Source organism: Phyllobates terribilis, unplaced genomic scaffold, assembly GCF_046119375.1.
Source record: "Phyllobates terribilis strain yellow unplaced genomic scaffold, ASM4611937v1 Scaffold_7__3_contigs__length_470593459, whole genome shotgun sequence".
Classification (NCBI taxonomy): Eukaryota; Metazoa; Chordata; class Amphibia; order Anura; family Dendrobatidae; genus Phyllobates; species Phyllobates terribilis.
Window position 1 is genome coordinate 260648785 of NW_027362767.1, and position 19821 is coordinate 260668605.

At 43.1% G+C, this 19821-nt stretch overlaps 2 long non-coding RNA genes across 2 annotated transcripts in view; both read left to right on the forward strand.

Moving 5' to 3' along the window:
• LOC141154495 (uncharacterized) overlaps window positions 1-19821 on the forward strand; it is a 40156-nt gene that overhangs the window by 14209 nt on the left and 6126 nt on the right. The window contains exon 2 of the long non-coding RNA XR_012247440.1: window positions 6794-6865. This is a non-coding gene — a long non-coding RNA (uncharacterized lncRNA). The remainder of the gene's footprint in view (window positions 1-6793; window positions 6866-19821) is intronic.
• Window positions 15097-18479, forward strand: LOC141153139 (uncharacterized). Its single transcript, XR_012247243.1, has 3 exons — window positions 15097-16894; window positions 17221-17337; window positions 17947-18479. It is a non-coding gene; the product is annotated as an uncharacterized lncRNA (long non-coding RNA).

Genomic DNA, 19821 nt, shown 5'->3' on the forward strand with positions numbered 1-19821 from the left:
AGGCAGAGTCTGTAGCATAATGCCCCCCACCCCTCCATAGGCAGAGTCTGTAGTATAATGCCCCCCCCCCTCCATAGGCAGAGTCTGTAGTATAATGCCCCACCCCCCCTCCATAGGCAGAGTCTGTAGTATAATGCCCCACCCCCCCTCCATAGGCAGAGTCTGTAGTACAATGCCCCCCCCCCTCCATAGGCAGAGTCTGTAGTATAATGCCCCACCCCCCCTCCATAGGCAGAGTCTGTAGTATAATGCCCCCCCCCTCCATAGGCAGAGTCTGTAGTACAATGCCCCCCCCCCCCTCCATAGGCAGAGTCTGTAGTATAATGCCCCACCCCCCCTCCATAGGCAGAGTCTGTAGTACAATGCCCCCCCCCCCCTCCATAGGCAGAGTCTGTAGTATAATGCTCCCTCCCCCCCATAGGCAAAACATAAATAAACACAATACTCACCTCTCCTCATCGTTCCCTCGCTGCTCCAAGCGCCCGCACATCTTCAGAACAGTGGGCCGGGCGCTAAGTGATGACGTCAGTAGCAGAGGGGAACTAATGGGAGAGGGAGCGTCGTGCTCCCTCTCGCATCAGTTAACTTGCGGTGACGTGCGGAGGGCCCGATGCTGCGAACGCCAATACAGGTGTATAAGGGAAAATTTCAGCCTACCATGCATATGCCTTAAGGGTCCACTGGTGCACGTAAATCCTTGGTAGCAAATCCAGGGATGAGAAGCAGTAAGAAGTAGATTAGAAAAACTCCAGCACCTTCTCCGTATCCATCACAAGAGATGTAAAGTTAAAAGTCCATTTTATTATTTCCATTAAAAAAGCGCCATATGTAAGGCAGACCTTACGCGTTTCAAACCAAACAGGGGTTCTTAATCATAGGTTACATTGCTATAGTTAACCACTTCGCACCAGAGCCTGTTTTTGCCTTCGTGACCGGGCCAATTTTTTCAATTCTGACCACTGTCACTTTATGAGGTAATTACTCTGGAACGCTTCAACGGATCCCCCTGATTCTGAGACTGTTTTTTCGTGACATATTGTACTTCATGATTGTGGTAACATTTCTTCGATATCACTTGCGTTTATTTGTGAAAAAAAAAAAAATCGGAAAATTTTGAAAATTTTGCAATTTTCAAACTTTGAATTTTCATGCCCTTAAATCAGAGAGATATGTCACACAAAATAGTTAATAAATAACATTTCCCTCATGTCTACTTTACATCAGCACAATTTTGGAACCAAAATTTTTTTTTGTTAGGGAGCTATAAGGGTTAAAAGTTGACCGGCGATTTCTCATTTTTCCAACAAAATTTACAAAAACATTTTTTTAGGGACCACATCATATTTGAAGTCACTTTGAGGGGTCTTTATGACAGAAAATACCCAAAAGTGACACCATTCCAAAAACGGCACCCCTCAAGGTGCTCAAAACCACATTCAAGAACTTTATTAACCCTTCAGGTGCTTCACAGGAATTTTTGGAATGAGGAAGAAAAAAATTAACATTTAACTTTTTTCACAAAAATTTTATTTTAGACCCAATTTTTTTATTTTCGCAGGGGTAATAGGAAAAAATGGACCCCAAATTTTTTTGTGTAATTTCTCTTGAGCGCGCTGATACCCTATATGTGAGGGAAAACCACTGTTTGGGCGCACTGCAGGGTTCGGAAGGGAAGGAGCGCCATTAGACTTTTTGAATGTAAAATTTGCTTGAATAATTAGCAGACGCCATGTTGCATTTGGGGAGCCCCTGATGTGCCTAAACAGTGGAAACCCCCCACAAGTGACACCATTTTGGAAACTAGACCCCTTAGGGAACTTATCTAGATGTGTGGTGAGCACCTTGAACCCCAAGGTGCTTCACAGAAGTTTATAATATTGAGCTTGAAAAATAAAATTTTCACATTTTTCCCACAAAAACGTTTTTCATCCCTTAATTTTGCATTATCATAAGGGTAATAGGATAAATTGCACCATGAAATTTGTTGTGCAATTTCTTCTGAACACGCTGATACCCCATATGTGGAGGCAAACCACTGTTTGGGCGCACTGCAGGGTTTGAAAGGGAAGGAGCGCCATTTGACTTTTTGAATGTAAAATTTGTTTGAATAATTAGCGGACGCCATGTTGCATTTAGGGAGCCCCTGATGTGCCTAAACAGTGGAAACCCCCCCACAAGTGACACCATTTTGGAAACTAGACCCCTTAGGGAACTTATCTAGATGTGTGGTGAGCACCTTGCACCCCCAGCTGCTTCATAGAAGTTTATAATATTGAGCCGTAAAAATAAAATTTTCACATTTTTCCCACAAAAAATGTTTTTCATTCCCTAATTTTGCATTATCATAAGGATAACAGGATAAATTGCACCATGAAATTTGTTGTGCAATTTCTCCTGAGTACGCCAATACCCCATATGTGGGGGAAAACCACTGCTTTGGTGTACGGCAGGGTTCGGAAGAGAAAGGAGCGCTATGTTGGCTGGGATAGGTTGCAGACACCATGTCACATTTGAAGAGTCGCTGACATGCCAAAACAGCAGAAACCCCCACAAGTGACCCCATTTTGTAAACTACACCTCTCAAGGAATTCATCTAGGGAAGTAGTGAGTATTTTTTAATTTTTAAATTTATACCATTGGGCAGTGAAAAAAGCATAATTATATTTTTACCACAAAAAAATGTTTCACCCTCAGATTTTACATTTTCACACAGGGCAATGGGTAAAAATGGTGCCGAAATGTGTCACGCAATTTCTTCTAAAAGTGTCAATACCCCATATGTGGCTGTATCGTACCGCTCAGCCATACGCCGAGATCTGGGGGGGGACGGAGTGCTATTTGACAATTGGAGAACAAATTATTGTAGAATAGGTATTTGGATTTGGGAGCACAAAATTTTCTGAATTTATTTTGGGGGGCAAGGGCCATTTCGCTTTTCCAGAGCCTTTCTGCTACCAGTAACTTGGAAGTCCCTTATATTTTTAACAGATGACGGACCTGAGTGGGTACTAGCTTTTTTTGAGGACTGAGTTGAAGCTTTTATTGGGAACATTTTACGTAACATTTATCCGGCGCTCTAGGCTGAGCACTTACATCGGGGTTTCCATCTAAATTTCCAAGTGATGTAATTCAGATGAAACCCCTGCGGGATCCATTCACTGTAATGAGACAGCAGAGTTACTCTGGACTCCGTCTGGCCTCTGTTTAGTGGTGTCCTTTTTTTCAGAAGTGCACAAAACTGTGGCCAACCGCACTTTTATGCACGCCTAAAACAAATGACACCGTGGGATCACAGGCCAGACGGCATCCACAGAGGCCTATATCTGCCTCATTACAGGGAATCTTCCGTCATGGGTTCCGTCTGAATCACGTATTTCAGAGATTTACACAGAAACTCTGGTGTAAGTGCTCAGCGCAGAGCGCAGGATAAATGTGAGCAGAGCCTTACTGCGATCTTTGGGAGACATAATAAACAAATCAGTAGCAGGTGAAGAATTGGTTTTATTTATTTTTTACGCCGTTCCTCGTGCGGTATAAGTGATGAGATTACTTTATTCTTCGGGTCAGTGCGATTACAGAGATACCAGATTTATATCAGGTTTTTATGACTGACAGCTGTCACACACTAAGAGACGCTTTTTTTTGCAAAATCTAGTTTTTGCATCGCCATATTTTGAGAGCTATAATTTTTCCATATTTCGGCCGACAGAGTCATGTGACGGCTTGTTTTTTGCGGGACGAGTTGACATTTTTATTGGTACCATTTTTGGGTACGTGACATTTTTTGATCGCTTTCTATTCCGTTTTTTGGGAGGTAAAATTAACAAAAAACAACAATTCAGGAATTGTTTTATGAGGTGTTTTTTTATGCCGTTCTGCGTGTGGTAAAAGTGATCAGGCAGCGATATTCTTCGGGTCAGTACGTTTACAGGGATACTACACTTACTGTATTTTTTTTTATGTTTTGGCGCTTTTACATAATAAAACAATTTTATAGAAAAAATATTTTTTTTGCATTGCTTTATTCTGAGCGCTATAACTTTTTTATTTTTCGGCTGATGGAGCTGTATGGCGGCCTTTTTTTGCGGAACAAGATGACGTTTTCAGCGGTACCATTTTTATTTCCATTTTGCTTTTTGATCGCATTTTTGGCGATATGATGAAAAAGCATTTTTTTTGCTCCATTTTTTATTTATTTTTATTACGGTGTGCACAGAAGGAGTTAATTAGTGTGACAGTTTTATAGATCGGGTTGTTTTGGACGCGGCGATACCAAATATGTGTACTTTTTTTGGTTTTGCATAAATATACGGATTTATTGGTTTAATATTTTATTTATTTATTTTGTGATTTTTTTTTAACAGTTTAAAAACATTTTTTTTTACTTTTTTTTTTACATTTTTACTTAGTCCCTGTATGGGACATTAATTTTTATTTTTCTGATCACTGATCTCATGTAATGTAATAGACATGTATTACATTACATGAGATCTTTGCTGACTGTTTCACAGTCAGTGTGTCCTGCCAGGCTTCAGCTGCAGGCTGAGCCTGGCAGGACACCATATATGGCAGATCTGGAGGCAGTCATGTGACCTCCAGCTGCCATAGCAACGCCAGGTCCTGGAAGGTATCAGGGGTCGTCGGAGAGGTAAGACGACCCCCTCTCCTCTGTCTATCTTCTATATGCCGCGATCACTATAGATCGCGGCATATAGAACATAGCAAAGGGTTAACATCATTGGGACCTGATCCAATCAGGTCCCGATGATGTCCCCTGTCAGAGCTAATGCTCTGCACCGGAATCGCAGCGCTTGCAGGACCTTGGGGGTCCTGAGCGCTGCGGGACCCATAGGCGGATTATAATGAGGGCAATCCGGGCGACCGCCCGGGGCCCCGAGCCTGCAGAGGGGCCGCGGCTCCGGGCGGGGTGTCTAATACCGGATTGCCCTCATTATATGTGCGGGCCGCCGCGGCACATACCGGTAGCAGTGGCGGGAGGGGGGGCCCCGGACCACTCCCCCAGCAGCGGCCGCCGCTACTTCTTCATCGGCCGGGCCAGCACTGCAGCAGTTAACTTCCCTGTGCTGGCCCGGCCGCGTCACTGCTAGGAGACACGGCCCTGTGCCCGGCCGTGTCTCCTAGCTGCGACGTCACGCAGTGCGCGCCCGGCCTGTACTGCTACTTACCACCGGAGAGGAGAGAGAGCAGGCAGGAGGAATGGAGCCGGGGGATGGTGAGTGTGTGTGTGTGGGCAGATGTGTGTGTGTGTGGGCGGGCAGATGTGTGTGTGGGCAGATGTGTGTGTCTGTGTGGGCAGGTGTGTCTGTGTGAGCAGGTGTGTGTGTGTGTGTCTGTGTGGGCAGGTGTGTGTGTGTGTGGGCAGGTGTGTGTGTGTGTGGGCAGGTGTGTGTGTGTGTGGGCAGGTGTGTGTGTGTGTGGGCAGGTGTGTGTGTGTGTGGGCAGGTGTGTGTGTGTGTGGGCAGGTGTGTGTGTGTGTGGGCAGGTGTGTGTGTGTCTGTGTGGGCAGGTGTGTGTGTGTCTGTGTGGGCAGGTGTGTGTGTGTGTGTGTGTCAGGTGTGTGTGTGTGTGGGGGGGGCAGGTGTGTGTGTGGGCAGGTGTGTGTGTGGGCAGGTGTGTGTGTGTGTGTGTGTGGGCAGGTGTGTGTGTGGGCAGGTGTGTGTGTGTGTGTGTGGGCAGGTGTGTGTGTGTGTGTGGGCAGGTGTGTGTGTGTGTGTGGGCAGGTGTGTGTGTGTGGGCAGGTGTGTGTGTGGGGGGGGGCAGGTGTGTGTGTGTGTGTGTGTGGGCAGGTTAGAAAGTCTTGCCCTGTTGAACACTACACCTGACTTGAGGCCACCACCTCTTGGTTGTCCAATGTTCTTGCTTCTCTAGGGCTCTTCTCAGATATTCATTATACCAGCTCCCCAGAATACCAAAGCTAGGGTGGGTGACCGCGAGCCCTGGTGGTGGTCATAACTGCGGCCACCCAGGGGCAATACTCCATAACAGCAATACCCTGAGGTGGTGTAGGATGTAAGGACCTATTCACACTACATCCAGCGCTGCATTCAGGTCTTTACACAAGGCTTACAACTGAATCCCTGAAATTCAGGATTGTGCTGTCTGAAATTAGACATCTGAAAGCAGAGCAAATGGAGCCTGAAGATTCAGACTTTAGCCTCGGTTTGCCTTTGTTCAAATCAATGGCTATGTCAAGGCACATCTGAATGCCATTTTCAGGGATTTAGATAGAAGCCTGGAAAGAGGAGATGAATGCATTGCAAAATTCAGTGTGAATAGGCCCTTATATCTGGAGTCTTGATATTGATGCCACATGCATTTTACTTGTTTTTAACTTAAAAAAAAATACAGACACACACACACACACACTATACATACACACACACAGATGTGTGTGTGTGTGATGTCTGTCTGTGTATGTGTGTGTGTTTGTGTGTGTGTGGGGGCAGATGTCATTGTGTGATGTCTGTTTGTATGTATTTTTGTGTTTCAAATGTGTTTATGCGTGTCTGTATATGTTTGTGTGTGTGCATGACTGCATGCGGCCTCCTGCTGTGTATAGATGGCGTCGTGCGGCCTCCTGATGTCTCTGGGGGGGGCGCCGTGCGGCCCCCCCGCTGTGTATAGATGGTTACGTGCGCCCCCCGCTGTGTATAGATGTCGCCGTGCGGCCTCCTGCTGTGTATAGATGGCTACGTGCGGCCTCCCGCTGAGTATAGATGGCGCTGTGCGGCCTCCTGCTGTCTCGCTTCTAACCTGCTGTCTTCATTTTCAGCTTGCTGAATTCTAACTCATTTACTGTCATTCGAGACGATGCCTTTGCTGGTCTCTTTCACCTTGAATACCTGTAAGTGCTCCACTTAATGTCATATTTTTGATTCTGTTCTTCTTCATCTTTTGGCATGTGCAATTGTATGAGCATGTATTCATATGAATTTATGACCTACTTAAACCTTCGAGGACCTTAAATTTTATTCAATCAAATTTTTTTCCAGTTTAAAACTATGGGACATATATGTGCCTTGGTCCTCAAAGGGTTTTTAAAGGGGCTGCAAACATAAATACGAAAAAAATAATTCAATTAGTGCTTTTTGTGTTCATTTAATTTTTATTTGAAGTCCATTTTTTTATATACCTTGAAATTAAGCCCTACCCCATGGAATGAAGCCCTACATGGATCCCGCTTGTGAGGTGCCTATCCGTCACTACTATTCAGTTTTAGGGTCCACTCACTAAGCCATATATTCTCTCATGCAAGAGAATAGGGCCAATTATGCTAATGACACTCGGCTCAAACTCTGTCAGAGCTTCAACTGAGTGTGATCCGATTCTCTCGCAGCACAGATATGGAGAAGATGGAGAACTTAATTTATCCATCTTCTCCATAGTCTCTGTGAGTGTTCATCGGACTGCACTTGGATGACATCCGAGTGCAGTCCAATGTTTTACGTACACCCATAGACTTGTATGGGTGCACATGGTCCGAATATCGAATGAGATTATTTTCTCATGCCAATAATAGCAGATCTGCACTGTCCCATAGTATAACATAGGACCGAGTCCTATCCGATAAAACATCACATAGCATTCGGCCGTGTTATACGACAGTGTGAGCGAGCCCTTAGAGTCAAGGAATATTTACATGCAGATGATGATATTACTCTCCCAGTGTATATTTTTTTAAGCGAGTTCATAGTAAATGCTTTGCCTTTTTGACATGTGATCAACTAAAGAACAAGAAAGATTTAGGACCTCCCCTATAGAGAAACGGAAAATAGTTTGGAGGACTTGCATGTCCTTTTTTATTTATTATGAGAAAATCATAAAAGATCCCGTTTTTTAACCATGCTGTGACTTTCTGCTGAGGGAGAGGGAGAGAGCTGCCCTATTCAGACTCTGTAATAAGACCTGCTGACAAAAGTGTTGAAGATACAGTCTAATGTGAATTAACAATGAAAAAAAGTTAATTTCACAAATGGCTTGTATTTTTTTTAATACAAACTTTTTTGTGTTTACAGCTCCTTTAAAGGGAATCTGTCATCAAGTTTTTGCCACCTAATCTGAGAGCAGCATAATGTAGGGTTAGAGGCACTGATTCCAGTAATGTGTCACTTACTGGGCTGCTTAGTGTTGTTTTGATAAAATCATTGACTTGTCAGAAGGTAATTATCACTAGATGACTAGTAAGTTCTGTAGGACCCCACCCCCATCACTGATCAGTAGATTTCTGTGTACACTGAGCATGGGCAGAAAGCTGCCAATCAGTGGTGTGGGTGGGGCTATACAGAGCGCAGCATTCAGAGAGCTGCTAGATCTGCAGCAGATAAAACGGTGATTTTCTCAAAATGACAACAAGCAGCTGAAAAAGTGACACATCGCTGGAATCAGGGTATCTGCCCCAATATTGTGCTGCTCTCAGATGAGGCAGCACAATTAATATTGTGCCAAATTAATTTCCCGTGAACTATCACATGATCTATCACAGGGGATCATGTGACATGTCACGTGATAAATCAGGTGTGTGTGGGGGGGGGGGGCCGCGCCTTCTAAACTGCCCGGGGCCCTTGCTACTCTTAATCCACCCCTGGCGGGGCCACCCACCGTTTTTAAACGTCGGCGCTGCACAGAGCCCAGCAAGCGCCGACGTTTATCTACAGTGGGCCGTCGCGAAGCGGTTAAAAGACATATATATACATATGGACTGAAAACAAAAGAGAAAATAGGGTGGTGACAACAAAGAACAGGAAGTTCATTAGTGAATGAAAATCCTCCTGAGGATAATTGCTCACTAATATGCATAAATTAAACTTATGTGCATGGTATGCTGGCAAATTAAGTACATCATTAGAAAAAAGTATCAAAAAATGTACATTAGATCATTGCGAAAATTGAGACCATTGGGAATGCGAGAGTTAAGTTTAAGGCCATGTGCCCACGTAGCGTTTTTGTAGCGTTTTTACGGCTGCGAAAACGCTTGTAAAACAGTCTGCCATGCAAAGCAATGTGAATTTGGATGTGCTAATTTGCGCGCCGAATTCGCATTGCGTTGCAAAATGCAGCATGACCATTTCTACCGCGATTACGCTGCAAATTCGCGGCCATTGAGGAACATTGAAACGCAGCAAACCCGCAGGTATATGTGGATTTGCTGCGTTTCAATTAAATTCAATGGCCGCGAATTTGCAGCGTAATCGCGGTGCATGTGGTACCCGGGATGAAGAGGAGACTACAACTCCTCTTCATCCCGGCTACCACGCGGTGAAAAAAAGAAATAAAAAAGTTAAAAATAAACAAAACCTGCATATTCACCTCTCCGGCGGCCCCCGGTCTGCTCCCGCCCACGTCCTCTCTCCTTGGCGTCCCGCGGTGTACTGTCAGGATCTGCGGTGACGTCATTTAGTCACCTGATGGTCACGCGACCGCTGACGTCGGCACGTGACCATCAGCTGACTAAATGACGTCACTGCAGGTCCTGACAGTACACTGCGGGACGCCGAAGAGAGAGGATTGCAGGATCGCCGCCGGGAGGAGACCGGAGAGGTGAGTATACAAGTTTTTATTTTTTTATTTTTAACGTTTTAATTCTCTCACTATAGATGCTGCATTTAAAGCATCAGTTGTTCACACATTGTAAATCCATGCCGGTTGCATGGATTTATATTGTGTGACCAACTTGTCAAGCACTTTTCCAAGTGATGCTCAAAATCGCTTGGAAAACTGCTTGAAAAAACGCATGCGAAAATGCATGTAAAAACACTGAAAAAACGCTTCTCTCTGGCAGAAACAACGCATATAAATCTGCATGCGTTTTTTTCTGCCAGAGAGAGGCAAAAAGACTGCATCAAATCTGCTACGTGGGCACATAGCCTAAGAATCCATGAGGGTTCTCTGGCTAAGAGAAGCTTGCCTCTATCTCCTCCATGTATTTGTCTTTGCACCTTATCTATATCAATAACCTTAAGTGTGGGAAGATCACCACAGTGAAAATCAGCAAAATGTTTGCTGAGCCCTGACATGGAGGACTCACTGCATTAGGACTGGAATCGCTCCAGTAACATGCTCTGCGATGCGTCTTTTGAGCATGCGGCTAGTGCAACCCACATAAAAAATTTTCCAAGATGTGCACAGTGCTTCATAAATGACATATGTACTAGAGCAATTAATAAAGTGCTTGATATTATATATTTTGCCTGCACTGTCAGTAAATGTCTGGGTCTTAAACATAAATTTGCAAATATTACACTTGTTGCCTCCACATTTATAGGATCCATTAATATGAAGCCATTATTGATGAGCGAGTATGTTCGGTTAACCCTTTCGCCGAGTATACTCGGCCGAGCACCGAGTATTTATAGAGTGCTCAGGCTTTAAGTTTTCGTCGCTCCGTGAACATGATTTGCAACTGTTTGACAGATTTATTACATGTGAGGAATGCTGCAAAAACAGGCATTCCTCACATGTATTAAATCTGTCAAACAGTTGCAAATCATGTTCACGGAGCAACGAAAACTTAAAGCCCGAGCACACTATAAATACTCGGTGCTCGGCCGAGTATGCTCGGCGAAAGGGTTAACAAAACATACTCGCTCATCACTAGAAGCCATGTATCTGACCTTGGACTTTTGGTGGACAAAAAACTTGGGAGATAATAAATTTCCTATATTGGGGGATTTTTAGCAACAAAATTAATTCCTTCCTTAAGGATGCTCTGAAGTTCTTTGTCCTGATGTAATATAGAAGCATATTTCCGAATTAAATCTGTAATAGCCTGATAGTCTGTACTATAAGCTGTGGAGAAAGTAACTTGCTGTTTATTTCTCTTACATACTGTGTTATTCTCCAGTAAAGATGTCTGTATTTTGTGATAGGCTATATTACGGGCTCTACAAATATGTGTATTTGAATAACCTCTATGTTTAAACCTGCGCTCAGTATGTCACATTCATGACTATAGCTCTCATCCGTAGAGCATAGACGTCTGGCTCTAATGTGTTCACCTAATGGTAGGTTTTTAATAGTATGTGCTGGATGACAGCTGTTTGCCATCAATGTCGCATTGCCACTGGTTGGTTTTCTGTACAGACATGTGTGGATGCAGTTATTGCTGCTGTCTCCAGTTAAATATACATCCAAAAAGGCGGTCTCATTTTGACAGATGTTAATGGTAAATTATAAATTAAACGTATTGTCATTTAAAAACTGTAGACACGTGGATAGCATATAAAGTGCCTCATCATCAGGGGTACGCCAGATCATGATGACATCATCAATGTATCTGGCGTACTACCTGATGTAAGGCAAAAAAGGATGGTCAAGAGTGTGAATATGAAATAATTCCCACCAAGCTACATATAAATTAACTAATGATGGGGAAAAAGACGCACCCATGGGGCAACTGCAGATTTGCAGAAAAAAATCTCCATTAGGCTGTGTGCCCACGATGCGTTTTTTAAGCGTTTCCGCAGCGGCAAAGACACTTAAAAACCGCATGGTAGAAGGCCTGCCATGTTCCCCAATGATAATCTGCATGTGCTGTGCACATGCTGCGGAAATTTCCACTGCGGATTATCATTGCGGAAAAAAAAAGCAGCACTACCAATTATTTTGCGGAAGCTCTGCGTTTTCACCGCCATTGACTTGCATTAGAACGCATGGATTACGCATCACTGCATAAGTAGATGCGCATTCCATGCGTTCTAATGTGCGGATGGTACCCGGGTGTAGAGGAGAGGAGAGTCTCCTCCGGACATGGGTACCATTGAAAACTGTAAAAAAAAGAATAAAATAAAAAATACATATATACTTACCTTCTGGCGGCCCGCGGTGCGCTCCTCCTTGCTTGGCAGCAGTTCGCGATGGAATGAAGGACCTGCGCGGACGTCAGAGTCATGTGATGGGTCTCGCGACGCTGACGTCGGCAGGTCATTCACTCTACCGCTGCCGGCAGCCAGGACGGAGGAAATCAAGACAGCGGGGGCCATCGGAGGGTAAGTATACATTGATTTTTTATTTTTTGACATTCTCTCGGGTCACAGTATATAAATCCATGCCATTTGAATGGATTTATGTAGTGTGACCAAGTTGTCAAGCACTTTCCAAGTGATGCTAAAATCGCTTGAAAAGCGCTTGTCAACCCGCATGCGGAAATGCATGTGAAGAACGCTTCACATCCACATGTCCCTGGCAGGAAAAACGCATGTACAATCCGCATGTACAATCCGCATGTACAATCCGCATGCGTTTTTTTCTGCCAGGGAGATGCAGAAACGCTCAGGAAAAATCCGGAGCATTTCTGCATCGTGGGCACATAGCCTTAAGTAAAAAAAAAATATTTTCAAGTAAGAATTGTATCAAATTTAGTATAAACTCATTTAATTATTTTGTATAGAGATTGGTATTGTTAAGGTGATAGAAGATAGATTGTAATGAGAGATGGTGCGGGATGCTAGGGTATAATGACACAATATCTGTGGTGACTAGTGTTGAGCGAGTATGCTCGGGCCGAACACCGAGTATTTATAGCTGCTCGGTGATGCGCTTGAATCGCTCCCGTGTGCATGATTTGCGACTGTTTGACAGTTTTATTACATTTGAGGAATGTGTAAGAAATAGATATTCCTCCCATGTAGTAAAACTGTCAAACAGTCACAAATCATGCACACGGGAGAGATTCAAACGCATCACCGAGCAGCTGTAAATACTCGGTGCTCGGCCCGAGCATACTCGGACAGAACATACTCGCTCAACACTAGTGGTGACCCATTTATCATTACATTCCCACTCAAAAGATTTTAAAGCAGATAATAAATGCTTGCTATCCCTGATATATCCTGTAGAGGCCAGAACTATAGGCTGTAGTAGCTGATCAATCCATGCTGCAGTTCTTTCAGTAAGTGAACCAATTCCAGTCACAATGGGGCGGAATGGGGGTGGAAATGTTTCTTTGTGCAGTTTAGGAAGGATGTGCAGTAATGGGCACACTGGTGACTCAGTTAATAGATATTCATACAATTTTTGATTAATGAGTCCCACCAATACAGTTACACTGGAGTAGCTCTGGGTGGGCCCCTGAGAGCACAGGGCCCGGGGCCACTGCACACCCCCCCTCCCCCCCACCAGTAGCTATGCTACTGCCCTGTCTGATTTCAGCCTGATTTGCATATCGCTTCAATGCTAGATTTATCAACAACCTCAACAACACCGGAGCTACTGCAGCCCCTCAACCTACTGTCTCCCTCCCCATCCTGTAGAATGTAAGCCGGCAAGGGCAGGGTCCTCTTCCCTCCGTACTGTTCTATCATTGTTAGTCATTTACTGTAAGTGATATCTGTATTTGGTATGTAACCCCTTCTGATGTACAGCACCATGGAATCAATGGCGCTGTAGAAATAAATAATAATAATCATCATGACTACAAAAAAAAGTTTAATTTTTATTTAGGGGAAAGCACATACATGTTCGTACCACTACTCTCATGTAAAAGGGAGCATGTTAGCACATTTCTACGTTATTTATATATTGCCAAGTAGATCTCCACATTGTATAATTGTAAAATTATGTTATCCTCAAATGCATCATGTATCTACACATATAATGTTATTTAAACATCCACTGTTCAGCTCAGTCGAATAAAAACAGTGTATAGATCCGAACAGAACATCTCCGTACACTGTGCTGCAGCTCAGCTCCTAATGAAGTGAATGTGATCTGAGCTGCAGTTCCACAATGTACGGAGCCTAGCTGGTGCGGCTTCATTTTCTCATGATTCTGCCTATAGGTATGACTGGAAGAAGTAAGTGACAGTTCCGGTGTCCAATCTAGGACAGGGGCGTGCTGATCTGTCAGCTTGATGATGGACAGGTCAGCCGTCCAATCGGAGACTTGGGCCTGCTGAGCTGTCAGGGTGTTGAGTGACAGTTCAGCTGTCCAATCAGGGCCAGGGAGTTCTGGGGCTTCCTTCAGGTGTCTGCTATTCGTGTGATTACTAGCCTATTTAGCTCTATGCCTCCAGTTAGTACCAGTTGTAGCTTTGCTCAAATGGTGTGCGCTTGCTCTGTTCCTGTATTTGATGGACCTTGCCTTTGCCCATCCGTTTGCCTTGCCCTTTTGACTTGATCTGCTACCTTCCCAGAATTCTGACCCCCGGACTGTGACCTGACTACACATTTGCCTTACTCCTTGTATATGATGAGCCCTCTTGGTATCTGATCCTGAACCTCTTGACTAGCCAGCCTCACTGTGTGAGTAGTCACTCGTGCCACACATTTGCTGTGTAAGATAACAGTTAATTGGTGGGGAGGCCAGATGTCAGCCCCCCACTGATCTAACAGTGATGACCTAATAAGTGAAAACTCCTTTAACAAAAACAGTTAAAATTAAAATATATATAATTCCCAAAGTTCACTATTGGACCATCCAGCAACAACAACACTTGCCACTAGGCTAAATACTAATAACTACATACATTAGATATCAGAGTTCTGTGACAGGACACTTCAAGTAAACATTAGTTTCCAGTGGGGAGAGAGTGCCATCTTGTGGGCACTTATGTATCTACACAATGCTTAACTGCAGCGCTTATTAATACCTGCAAATTATAATTTTATAACTGGTGGGGTAGATACACTGAGGAGATGAGTAGTAAAGTACTTATCTCCCGGTCTCACCTGCTCTGTATTCTTCCATGCTTTATGCTGTATTACTGTATCTATTAGGATAAGTGCAGTTTTTTTTATGACGCAGCAAAAAAACCAGAAATGCTCCTTTTTTGGGTCATTTTTCAAGCATTTTTGCAGAGATTTTTCTCTAATATGTTTTTCTTTCTTTGGGGGAATATTGGAGAGGGCCTAGTCTGGAGTGTTTTCCATCACGAGACACTTCACAGAAAAGACATAGAGAGGAGAGTTTATATGGGCCCCTAGTGGATGTGACCTGCGTCGTAATGTTCGGAATTCACAGATAGAAAATATCCCAGTTTCCTTATTGAGGCGCATGCGTGCATATACTAAGATGACCGCAAAACTAAAAGGACTTCCTGTTGCAGGCGCCCGACACGCACGCGGTGAGCCGCATGACGTGTCCATTGCGCATGACAGGAAGTCCGCGGGTCCGTTCAAGCGCATGCGCACTCTCCATAAAGAAATCTCCATATAGACGTGGCGGTGTTGGCAAGGGGCGGGACCCAAACGCAAGGTACGGACAGGGGAAAAGAAAAAATACAAAATATCGGGGGAATACATAGGCAAGGAAAATAATACTGAAAGGGACACCCGGACATGTATGATAGAGTAAGAACTGGAGAAAAGGAAAGAAGAAGAAAAACCAAGGAAGAGGAGATAAGAAAAATAAAAATAAGAAGCAGATGTGTATGAAGAGGTAAGAGAAGGTGGACAAAACAGTGAGTGAAGGTGTAGATAATACATGGATGTAAAAATATATGAATAAAGAAATAGTGAAAACAAGTTATGATGACGAAGGAGTGTAAAACGAGTGAAAAGAAGCGAGGGAAAGAAGATACAATAAGGGTATAGGGAAAAAGAATGAGTGTGAACAGTTGGAAAGATACTAATCATGAATAACAAAATATAACAGTGGTTATACAAAATAATAACAAAATATGCAAAAATAATAATATACAAAAATATTAAGGCCCTTTCCCTTTTGGTCCATCCCAAGCATCATCCAAAAACTGGCCAGTCTTCATGTAGTCCAAGCCTATCAATAGGGTCGTTTGTATTCCCTATAAATATAATTCATCTGTTTTTTTCTCTTTTTCTTCATCCCTTTACTCTTTCCTTTATTTTCAATCCTCAGCGGTATAGTCCGTCCCCATAAAGAGCAGGGAAGAGACCAGAAGGGGCCACCGCACATACAGCAAACGTCCAGGAAAAGAGGACCGCCCATCCGCCGCGACACATCAAGAGACCATGGTGAGAGCTAGGTGAGAACCGAAAAAATTAAAATCACATAGATAAAAAACCAGACAGATAAAAGGGCAAAATAACAGGAGAAAAAAAGGGAGAAAGAAACAGACTGGGGATGGTGAGTAAGCACCAGAGGAAGTCCAGAAAATCAGCAAAAAGGAGGAAGTAATAGTATAGTAGAACGGATACAATGGAGACCAAGAGAAGATTATAAGAATGCAGAGAACCCAAATTGCTCATTTAGCCCTTGAGGAGAGACAGTACCTAGACGGAATATCCATTTACTCTCCAATCTAGATAGGGCCAAACCCAAATTGCCGCCCCTTATGCCCATATCCACTTGGTCAATACCCTTGATTATCTCGAGAGACTGGATACATATCTTAGAGCTATTGAGCACGATATGGATCAATGGGAAAATGACATTAGCAAAACTAAACTTAAGAAGTATACTCGAGATGTGCAGGACTATGAAAATAATAAAGTCTTCAAATGGCAACTTCCTAAACAGAAGAATCCCAACCGACTAAATGCTACGTCCTCTTCAGTCTATGAACCCTCAGGCTCTGAAAATAGCACCTCTTGCAGTGAATCGGAAGAGACTAGTTCTAAGTATACTAGACCTAATACTAGATTCCAGAAAAAATACCCTGAAATGTTTATGAAAAAAACCAACAAAAAACAAAGTGACCGTCTTAAGGTAATAAATTTATCTGACCTTTCTTTAACTGAAACCCAGGTAAGAATACTTGAAAAGGGACTAACATTCTCCCCTTCTGCTTATCTAGACCCATTCACAGTGGTGAAGGATCTACATTTATTTTCGAGAAAAATCACTTTGCAGAAACTTCATCATAAGCCTGAGCTGGATTCCCTCTTTCCTACGGAAATTGAGAAAAGAGCTTTAAAAGATCTGGAGGATCTAGAAGCAGAAAGTGAATCTAATATTAGAGGTAGGTTTCCTATGCACCTACTTCAAACTAGTAAAACCTTTCCCCCAATATCCACGGTTTCTGCAGTGGATGTTTTTACTAAGGTTGTTACGGATGAAATTCTAAAGCTCCCACGGTGCCCCAAAAATAGACTTAACTTTAGTCAGGACGAGAAATTGGCCCTTGAACAACTGAAAAGACTGCCTAATGTTCTAATCAAACCAGCTGATAAGGGCGGTAATGTGGTTATCTGGCCTGAACACTGTTATGAGAAACAGGCTTACAAAATTTTGAATTATCCGGGTTGTTACCAGAAACTTACATTCAACCCTCTCTCTCAATTCCAGGTCCAACTCCTTTCTATTCTTGAAAAGGCGCAGGAAGCTAACATTATCCCCAAAAGAGTGGTGGATCTTATAAGAAAAACCCGACCTCGACTCCCAGCATTCTATCTGTTACCAAAGGTACATAAGGATCAGATTGATCCTCCGGGTAGACCGATTATTTCGGGTAATGGAAGTCTTTGTGAGCCCATATGCACCATCATTGACTTTTTTTTACAACCCTTGGTTCATACCTTACCATCCTTTATTAAAGATACTACTGAAGCTCTTAAAAGGATAAACTTGATACAATTAGAAAAAGAGTCTGTGATGGTAACAGCAGATGTGGAGGCTCTTTATTCCTCCATAAGGCATGAGGATGGACTGAGGGCAGTCTCCCTGTTCCTACGTGAGAGTAATTTGGATCCGGCCACGGTCAACTTGATAGTGGTTCTATTGAAGTTTGTCTTGGAGCACAATGTGTTCATCTTTAATCGGCAGATTTATCTACAGAGACAGGGCACGGCCATGGGGGCATCTTGTGCCCCCTCCTATGCAAACTTGTTTTTGGGGGCCTGGGAACGGAGTATCTTCCACAATGATGTCATCGATGACATCCACCTTGTACAGGAGTGGATGAGATACATCGATGACATTTGGTTCATCTGGGAAGGCACAAACGAACAGTTGGGAAGATTTATGGAACAACTAAATCATAACGATCTTAATATCAGACTCTCTTTCCAACAGGGAAGGGACGTCAATTTTCTGGACCTTCATATTCAAACTACCTCTGATGGCCATATTATGACGGATGTCTTTAGGAAGGAAACTGCGACCAATACATTACTGCATAGCTCTTCCGCTCACCCCCCGTCCACTATTCGGGGTATCCCGATGGGACAATTCTTAAGACTCAGAAGAATTTGTTCCAATCAAGACTCTTTTCTGGAACAGTCACATGACCTTACCAGACGGTTTCAAAACCGTGGCTATAGTAAAAGGAATATTATGACTGGCTTCAAAAAAGCACAGAACTCGAATAGAGAGCGACTGCTTTATGGGAATAAAGTGAGTAGGGAGAACAACCAACATATGGCCAGATTCATATCTGATTACAACATGCAATGGCCAGAACTCAGGGCAATCCTAAACAAACATTGGAATGTACTTCTTACGGACCCGATATTACAGAAGATCTTACCTGAAAAACCGGCCCTTGTTGCTAGAAGATCTAAAAATCTCAAGGACTCTTTGGTGCACAGCTATTACGAAAAAAGCTCAGTAAGACTGATGCCTGATGGTAAGAAATGGGGCTTTTCTAAATGTGGCCAATGTAAAGCCTGTAAAAATTTGGTCTCTAGTAATGAGTTCTGCAATTTTGATAATAGCAGAATATATGAAATCCGTAAAGCCCTTTCATGCAACTCCAAAGGAGTTATTTATCATGCACAATGCCCTTGCAATAAAATCTACATTGGGCTAACTATGCGGGAAGTTAGGGTTAGGACCAGGGAACATATACTGGACATTGAGAAGTCCCTACATGTGGAAGATACATCCAACCTTAGAACCCTCTCTAAACACTTTAAATTGCACCACAGCAGTGACCCTAAAGGCTTGATAATCAAGGGTATTGACCAAGTGGATATGGGCATAAGGGGCGGCAATTTGGGTTTGGCCCTATCTAGATTGGAGAGTAAATGGATATTCCGTCTAGGTACTGTCTATCCTCAAGGGCTAAATGAGCAATTTGGGTTCTCTGCATTCTTATAATCTTCTCTTGGTCTCCATTGTATCCGTTCTACTATACTATTACTTCCTCCTTTTTGCTGATTTTCTGGACTTCCTCTGGTGCTTACTCACCATCCCCAGTCTGTTTCTTTCTCCCTTTTTTTCTCCTGTTATTTTGCCCTTTTATCTGTCTGGTTTTTTATCTATGTGATTTTAATTTTTTCGGTTCTCACCTAGCTCTCACCATGGTCTCTTGATGTGTCGCGGCGGATGGGCGGTCCTCTTTTCCTGGACGTTTGCTGTATGTGCGGTGGCCCCTTCTGGTCTCTTCCCTGCTCTTTATGGGGACGGACTATACCGCTGAGGATTGAAAATAAAGGATAGAGTAAAGGGATGAAGAAAAAGAGAAAAAAACTGATGAATTATATTTATAGGGAATACAAACGACCCTATTGATAGGCTTGGACTACATGAAGACTGGCCATTTTTTGGATGATGCTTGGGATGGACCAAAAGGGAAAGGGCCTTAATATTTTTGTATATTATTATTTTTGCATATTTTGTTATTATTTTGTATAACCACTGTTATATTTTGTTATTCATGATTAGTATCTTTCCAACTGTTCACACTCATTCTTTTTCCCTATACCCTTATTGTATCTTCTTTCCCTCGCTTCTTTTCACTCGTTTTACACTCCTTCGTCATCATAACTTGTTTTCACTATTTCTTTATTCATATATTTTTACATCCATGTATTATCTACACCTTCACTCACTGTTTCTTCATATATATTTTTTTATATCTATGTATTATCTACCCCTTTCACTCACTGTTTTGTCCACCTTCTCTTACCTCTTCATACACATCTGCTTCTTATTTTTATTTTTCTT